The sequence below is a fragment of the Eubalaena glacialis genome, chromosome 1 (assembly GCF_028564815.1).
Source record: "Eubalaena glacialis isolate mEubGla1 chromosome 1, mEubGla1.1.hap2.+ XY, whole genome shotgun sequence".
NCBI lineage: Eukaryota > Metazoa > Chordata > Mammalia > Artiodactyla > Balaenidae > Eubalaena > Eubalaena glacialis.
The window spans coordinates 182976185-182984804 of NC_083716.1; the positions used below are offsets into that span (position 1 = coordinate 182976185).

Below are 8620 nucleotides of genomic sequence, written 5' to 3' on the forward strand. Positions count from 1 at the left end.
TTTAAAGGTTGCTGGGAGCCCTTTTCCTCACCTTTGTTGGACAACACTCCATGAATGTTTTCAACCACAGGTTACTATTTCCAAAAGTTATTTTACACTGTTGGATAAAGCCACAAGCTGGTTTTCAGTCGGTGAAAAAATTTAAAACTATACATAGAGTTTTCGATAACAGCAGTAGAGCACAATAATGGCCAACTAATGGAGTAGTATTTGGTTTCTGGTTTATTTATCTGTTAACCCTTCCATTATATAAATATTTTCCCATTACTTCTATTCATTCTTCATAAACTGTTACTTTTTTCCCTATTTTGGGCATTTTTCCAAGTTCTCATGCAAAAATTAGTTAAATTTAACAATTATTTCTAGGATTCCCATTAAATTTCTATTAATTGAATCATGATTATTGTTTCATCATGACCTCTGAAAGTTCCCTTAAAACTGCAATAACCTCAACTACTCTTTTCAGCTCTTCAAAATAATATGGAATGTTCTTACTCAGCTGTTTTTTGATTCATGGGTAATCTAAGAAAAGATAGTTGTCTTGTGCTCCATAGAATAGTCACAGCTTTTGAGGGCTTTCGATATATTCGCTTAGTCTGAAAACCCATCCCGTGTAAGTAATGTCTGTCTTGTTGAAAATAATTTACAAACAAAACAATGTTTATGATCTTTTTTTGCCTTGGCATAAACTAGCTAGAATCTCATAAGAGTATGACTATTTAAAACTTTTTTTTTCAAAATATCTTTTTGAGAAACATCTCTCTTGCCCATTTTATGTTCTATTTGATTCTGTATAAATATTATTGGAATCACAATTTTGAAGGAAAAAATTTTCTTTAATTAAAGTACTGAATGACATTATTACTTTTCTCAATAGGGCCATAATAAAAGACCACAGTCCTTATTAAGGTCAGTGAAGTCATCAACATGAAGCTGCTGCCAACCTTTGTTGACTATACAAATTGTATTTTGCTTGACTATTTTCTATTTCTCCTGCTTTTTCATTTCCTCTTTGGGAGTGCCCTGATTCTCATAATCTTTATCTCTTCTGTTGTCATTTTAATCATCTAAATTTTCTTGGCTCTAATGAATGCTTTCTTTTCTTCATGATTTTGGCAGTTTTAGTATACATTCCAAGCTAATAAGAAAGTTTTTGATATTTTGAAGCTTTTGTGAATCTTCAGTTTAAATTTTTTGCTTCCAAAAGGATACTCTCTTCATGAGAACTCAATTTTCCACTTATAATTTTACTCATCTGATGATTGAAAGAATTTTCCACAGACTATCTTCTAGCTCCATATGTTGCAAACCTTGTTTCTCCTCCACTAACAGCCTATTCCCACCATCCAGGTACCACTCATCTTGCAGTAGCCTCTGGCCTTGCACCTTCATACCACCATGCCAAGTGAGCAGGCAGAACAGGCAACTGAAGTATGCTGAGAGGTTATTCTTACCCTGAGGTGCTTAGCAATAACCATAGGAGTGGCTGTGAACCACGTAAATATATCCCACTAAACCTAAAATAGCATATCTCCAAATCAACTACCTCTAAGCTGGATCCCAAAACTGCCTAAGCAATTGCAAAGCCACCTAACACAAGGGGAAGTGTGATGAAGGGAAAGCCAGAGAGGAAAGACACAGCAATCTTCACTGGTTGGAGTTAAAATATCTTACTTGGGCAAATTTTGCAAAAATATATAATTTGGGGAGCACGTCATTAGAGTCCCTACCAAGAAGCTTTATTAACATTTTCTTCCAAGGAGTCATGACACATCAACCTCCTTAGCTTCTTGGTAAATCTGCCTCTGGACATTACTTCCAGGCTTTATCCACAATTTCCCCAACTGCCTGAAATGTCTTATCTCTTTTTCTACTCCTAGCAAATCCCTACTCTTCTTTCACGGCTTAATTCAAATGTCAGTAATTCCCTGAGAAAGAACTCAGTGTATTGGAAAGAATTTGGACTCTGATAAAAGACAGATAGAGGGTTTCAATCTTGGTTGGGCTTCATGTTCTTTGTGTGTCACAACCAAAGTACTAACTTCTTTGAGCCTCAATTTCTTCATATATAAAATACGGATAAAATATATATACATTGCTGACTTGTAATAATTTTTTTAAATTTAGCAATTTCATCAATTCTATTTTTTCTCATTTTAATATCTCTCCATAGAATATTGGAAACATTGAGAAAATGGTGCTTAAGAGAGGCTTTAAATTATTTGTTTCTCTTCTTTTAGCATTATTTTATTATTTGGGTGATCAAAAGAACTGGAACTAGGATAAAGTGAGTGAGACATTTGCCTTAGGTCCAAACTATAGGGAGGTGTCAAAAAACTCAGTAATCAATATAAATTCAATATTTTTTAAAAATCAGTGCAAAAAAATCCATAATGAACAAAATATCAAAAATTTTTTTAACGATGGGATCAGTACTACTGATTTTTCCTTTGCCTTAGGCTCCAATATGACTCACATTGGAACTGGTGATCAAAACTTGATGGAAGAATTTGGAAGATTATTTTTATAACTATTCATAGCATTTAAATTATTCTCTTTATATTCAGTTGTTTTTACAGATGCCATATTTCAATACCTCCAGTATTAATTTTTCTAGCATCAAACCTTAACCCTCGGGCTTCCCTGGTGGCGCAGTGGTTGAGAATCTGCCTGCTAATGCAGGGGACACGGGTTCGAGCCCTGGTCTGGGAAGATCCCACATGCCACGGAGCAACTAGGGCCGTGAGCCACAACTACTGAGCCTGCGCGTCTGCAGCTTGTGCTCCGCAATGAGAGGCCGCGACAGTGAGAGGCCCGCGCACTGCGATGAAGAGTGGCCCCCGCTCACCACAACTAGAGAAAGTCCTCGCACAGAAATGAAGACCCAACACAGCCAAAAATAAATAATAAATAAATAGCGCGTTCCCTAAAAAAAAAAAAAAAAACCCTTAACCCTCCACGATAGATGATTATGCGCAAATTATCTTTGTTTTACCATAGAAATATTGTTTGCTCTATTGAAAAGTAGGATACTGTTTTGGAAATCAATTTCTATTACAGATAACCTCACTCTAGAATGATCTATTCCATTTTTTCCTACACCGAAGCTATTTAAATTTCACTCTCAACCCTTTGCAAAATGACTCATTTCAGAGTACTTCATAGATATTATGCTTCCTTTAGGAATTCTACCTATATACCAGTAAGTTGTTCTTATTTTCCATCTAAATTATTTAGCCAAATTTATTTATGACTATTTCTCTGAGGTGATGGAGTAAAACACCTCAGATAGTCTACTTGAGATATGCTCTGTAATGTGTACTCTCATACACTGTTAGTGAAAGTATAAATCGGTACTTGCTTAAGGTCAATTCTAACATAACCACCAAATTTGAAAAATGCGTGGCACATATTACTTTTATAATTAAAATAATAATTTTTTAAGTGTAGTTTTTTCCCGTTCTATCCTTCTAGGTGAAAGAGTACAGGATCCCTGGCTTCAAGGACCTCATACTTTAAAGGTGAAGGAGAAAAGAATAACTTGTGGTCTTTATATAGGGTGATATTTTTAAATTGTTTTGAGTGTGTTTTCATATTATAAATATTAATTATAACCCATAATTATAGCCCACATAGAAAGTATAAGGAGAGTCTAAAAAATTTTGAAATTGCCTTAATTCTACACTTCGAAATTAAAGATAATTTTGTGTTAAATGTAAATAAATCCTCAAACTCAGAATAAATGAATTATTATACTATTCACATATTTCTCTTTTTTAATTATTTTGTTTATTTTTTGAATGGGTAACATGCATATGATACAAAATTCAAAAGTTACAAAAGGGCATACAGAGAAAATTGTCTCTCTCCCACCCTGTTCTCAGGACTCATAGTTCCTCTCCTTAGAGGCAACCACTGTTGCCAGTTCTTGGTTAGCTTCTCAGATGTCTTTTGTGAATATAAGGATATATTCTGCTCGCTCTCTCTCTCTTTTTTTTTTTTTGCACAAAGATTATTTCATTCTATACACTATTATGCATATATCTTAAGAATGACAGTCTTTTTAATGGCTGTGTTATATTCAACTGAAAGGATGTAGCATTCTTCATCATCATTATTTAGGTTGCTTCTGATCTTTTAACAATTACAAGCAATGCAAAAAAGCCCGTAACCTTTTACATGTGCCATTTCTTTCTATATCAATATACATCTGTAAGAAAGAATTTCTAGAAGCAACAGCTTTGAAGCCTGAGCAACCGAACTCGGCAGCCACAACCCAACTCGGCTGAACTCAGCTTCACCGAACCCTATCCGAGACGTTCTGCGCCCTGGGCTTACAACAGCTCCCTGATCCTTCCTAGCATCCTCTTCAATTCCAGCTAGAATGCTGTGGCAGGCGCTTTGCAGATTTGGTCAAAAGCTGGCATGCAGATGTACACTGGAGACAGGCATGGCTGAGACTCGCCTTGCCAGATGCCTGACCACTCTGGACTTAGTGGCCCTAGGTGTGGGCAGCACATTGGGTGCAGGGCAGCACATTGGGTGCAGGCGTGTATGTCCTGGCTGACGAGGTGGCCAAAGATAAAGCAGGACCATCCACTGTGATCTGCTTTCTAGCGGCCGCCCTATCTTCTATGTTGGCTGGGCTGTGCTATGCGGAGTTTGATGCTCGGGTTCCCCATTCTGGTTCTGCATATCTCTACAGCCACGTCACTGTGGGTGAACTCTGGGCTGGAAACTCATCCTCTCCTATGTCATTGGTACAGCCAGTGTGGCCCGGGCATGGAGCTCAGCTTTTGACAACCTGATTGGGAACCACATCTCTCAGACCCTGCAGGGGAGCATCTCACTGCACATTCCCCACGTCCTCGCCGAATATCCAGACTTTTTTGCTATGGGCCTTGTGTTGTTGCTCACTGGATTGCTGGCTCTGGGTGCTAGTGAGTCGGCTCGGGTTACCAAAGTGTTCACAGTGGTGAATCTTTTGGTTCTCGGTTTTGTCATCATCTCTGGCTTCATTACGGGAGATCTGCACAACTGGAAGCTCACAGAAGAGGACTACAAACTGGCCATGGCTGGACTCAATGACACCTATAGCTTGGGCCCTGTGGGCTCTGGAGGGTTTGTGCCTTTCGGCTTCGAGGGGATTCTCCTTGGAGCAGCGACCTGTTTCTATGCGTTTGTTGGTTTCGACTGTATTGCTACCACAGGGGAAGAGACCCAGAATTCCCAGCGTTCCATCCCCACAGGCATTGTGATTTCACTCTTCGTCTGCTTTTTGGCCTATTTTGGTGTCTCTTTGGCACTCACGCTCATAATGCCTTACTATCAGCTTCAACCCGAGAGCCCCTTGCCTGAGGCCTTTCTTTGTACTGGATGGGCCCCTGCCCGCTATGTTGTAGCCATCGGATCCCTCTGTGCTCTGTCTACCAGCCTCTGGGCTCTATGTTCTCCATGCCTCGGGTGATCTACGCGATGGCAGAGGATGGCCTCCTATTTCGTGTCCCTGCCGGGAACCACACCGGCACACACACCCTTATCGTGGCCACTGTGGTCTCTGGCATTATCGCAGGATTCATGGCATTCCTCTTTGAACTTACTGATCTGGTGGACCTCATGTCAATTGGGACCCTGCTTGCTTACTCCCTGGTGGCTATTTGTGTTCTCATCCTCAGGTATCAGCCTGACCAGGAGATGAGGAATGAGGAAGGTGAAGTGGAGTTGCAGGAGGAGAAGATCCATGAAGCAGAGAAGCTGACCCTACAGGGACTATTTTGTCCACTCAGCTCCATCCCCACTCCACTCTCTGGCCAAGTTGTCTGTGTTTGTTCCTCTCTGCTTGCTCTACTGCTGGGCGTCCTTTGCCTGCTGCTGGCCCAGTGGTCCGTTCCACCGCTTTCTGGAGACCCAGGGTGGATTGCAGTGTTTGTGCTGCTCCTGATGCTCATTTCTAGGATCACTGGAGTCATCTGGAGACAGCCACCGAGCTCCACTCCACTTCACTTTAAGGTACCTGCTTTGCCTCTCCTCCCACTAATGAGCATCTTTGTGAATATTTACCTTATGATGCAGATGACAGCTGGCACCTGGGCCCGATTTGGGGTCTGGATGCTGACTGGGTTTGCTATCTACTTTGGCTATGGGATGCAGCACAGCCTGGAAGAGGTTAAGAGTGACCAACCCCCACTCAAGTCTAGGGCCAAAAACTATAGACCTGGATTTCAGCAGTGCCTGTACACATTTGATCTGACATAATCACACCTGAGTGCTCTCTGGTCTCCCCACACAATAATGGAGAGTACTCCTGACCACACGGAGAGCTAGGCTTCCCATGGGATGTTGGTGGGGGAACACAGATAGAGCTCTGTAGTTATTGTGGAGCGAAGAATGTGTCTTTGCTGTTTCTTATCTTTTTTTTTTCACTTGTCTACTTTTTAATTGTATCTGTAGCTGCTTACTGGCCTTTAAAAAATTATTATTAAAAGAAACTAGAAATTTAAAAAAAGAATTTCTAGAAGTAGAATTGCTGGGCTAAAGGATCTATACAACTATAGTTTCAATAGATATTGCCAAATTATCCTCCACAGAGGTTGTACTAAGTTACATTCCCACCAGAAATGCCTTTTTCCCCACCCTGGACAGCACAGTGTATGATCACATTTAAAAAAATTTTTGACAGTATGATAGTTTTAAAAAATGGTATCTCACAACATTGTAAATCAACTATACTTCAATTTTTTAAAATGGTATCGCATCATAGTTTTGTATTTTTTCTAATTATGAGGGAGGTGGATCATCACTTCATGTGTTTAAGAGCAACATTTACTTTCAAGGCTCATTATGGAAAGAGTAGTCAATAAATATTTCCTTCCAAATTTGACTAGATTCTTTTCCTTTCAATGAAAAAAAAAAAAACCCTCCTACTGAGTTGTAGCTTTATAACAGCTACCATTAAAATAAATAGATAGATAGATAGATAAATAAATAAAAACATTACAACACTTTAGAATATAAAAGCAGAGTTTTTCCACCTTTTCTGGAAGAATTCAAAAGTTTATCTTTGGATTGTAACAAAGATGTGAAACTTCACTGAGATTATCTATTAGTGAAGTTGGAAATCCCCACAGTATATAAATGCTCAATTTGAATTGCTTTTCACAATTCCATGCCAAAATGCAAAAAAAAAAAAAAAAAAAACCAATAAAAAATGTTTTCCTTCAAAACAATAGCTGTGATATTATTCAGTAATAAAAAGTAAACTTCTAAGACTTAGAAAATCCCTCTTCTAATGAAAGCTTGTCTTTAGGGACCTTCTAAAATGATTATTGATGAGTAACATAAGTATAGTATAAGTTTCAATGCAGTATCCATAAATAACATTCTTACATTGTTGCTAGAGTAGTAACACCAATGTAAATAAATATTATAAATGAATGTCAATAGTAATGTTTCCCTCTGTTCTATGTCATTTCACTGTTGGCATTAAACCATTCTCTTTCTTTTTTTAATTTTTAAAAATTTTTATCAGAGTATAGTTGATTTACAATTTACAAAGTTAGTTTCTGCTGTATAGCAAAGTGAATCAGTTATATGCATATACATATATCCACTCTTTTTTAGATTCTTTTCCCATATAGGTCATTACAGAGTATTGAATAGAGTTCCCTGTGCTATACAGTAGGTCCTTATTAGTTATCTATTTTATATATAGTAGTATACCATTATCTTTTAATCATTGTTATAGAAGTTAGTCTTACTAAATAAAATCTAGCACTTGAAATGTATCAAACATCTTAGAACTTTTCTAGTTAGTTTGTATTGATAGTATGGAAATACTTAGTATTTTTAATATCTTTTGGGGGGGGGAATCAGTCTTCTTACTCCCTACTTTCCACCCACCTGATCATCCTCATCCAGAGAAATAGCTCTCTCAAGTTACAGATACGAGATGCCAATTAATCAATCCGGCTGGTCACTGGAGTGAAAGATGTCACTGCCAGATCCCCTGATAACCTGTATAGTGGCACAGACTCTTGGAATTGAAAAGGAGCCAGCTCGAGGAGTCATTTAATCCAGACCTCTCTCTTCCTGCAAGGCTCTGCCTGAAATGTCTAAGACAGATGGTTTGTCCTTAAAATTCACCAGGGACAGAGATTCTACAGTATTACTCTGGAGCCTTTTCTAATGTTTAATCACTATTACTGTCAGGTTAGCTTAAGCTCTTTCCTGCTAGTTTTTCCTCTGCAGACATGGAAAACAGTTGGTCAGCAACCTCTTTATAATCACCTTTCCAATAGGCAAAGACAGTTACCAAGGTGCCCTTCAGCCTTGTTTTTTCAAGTTTACACAATTTATCTTCTATCCATTTTCAATATATCAATATTTTGTCTCTATATCAGTATTTTATCTCATTAAACATTTGGATTACTTTTCATTAAACTCTTTAAAAATTTTTTTTTTTATTTTTATTTTTGGCTACATTGGGTCTTCGTTGCTGCACGTGGGCTACTCTTCTTTGCGGTGTGCGGGCTTGTCATTGCGGTGGCTTCTCTTGTTGCGGACCACGGGCTCTAGGCACGCAGGCTTCAGTAGTTGTGGCACGTGGGCTCACATTGTGACT

At 38.5% G+C, this 8620-nt stretch overlaps 1 pseudogene; it reads left to right on the plus strand.

The window, feature by feature from the left end:
- The first annotated feature begins 4384 nt into the window (after positions 1 to 4384).
- On the plus strand, positions 4385 to 6250 carry LOC133098926 (cationic amino acid transporter 3-like; annotated as a pseudogene).
- The last annotated feature ends 2370 nt before the right edge of the window (positions 6251 to 8620 follow it).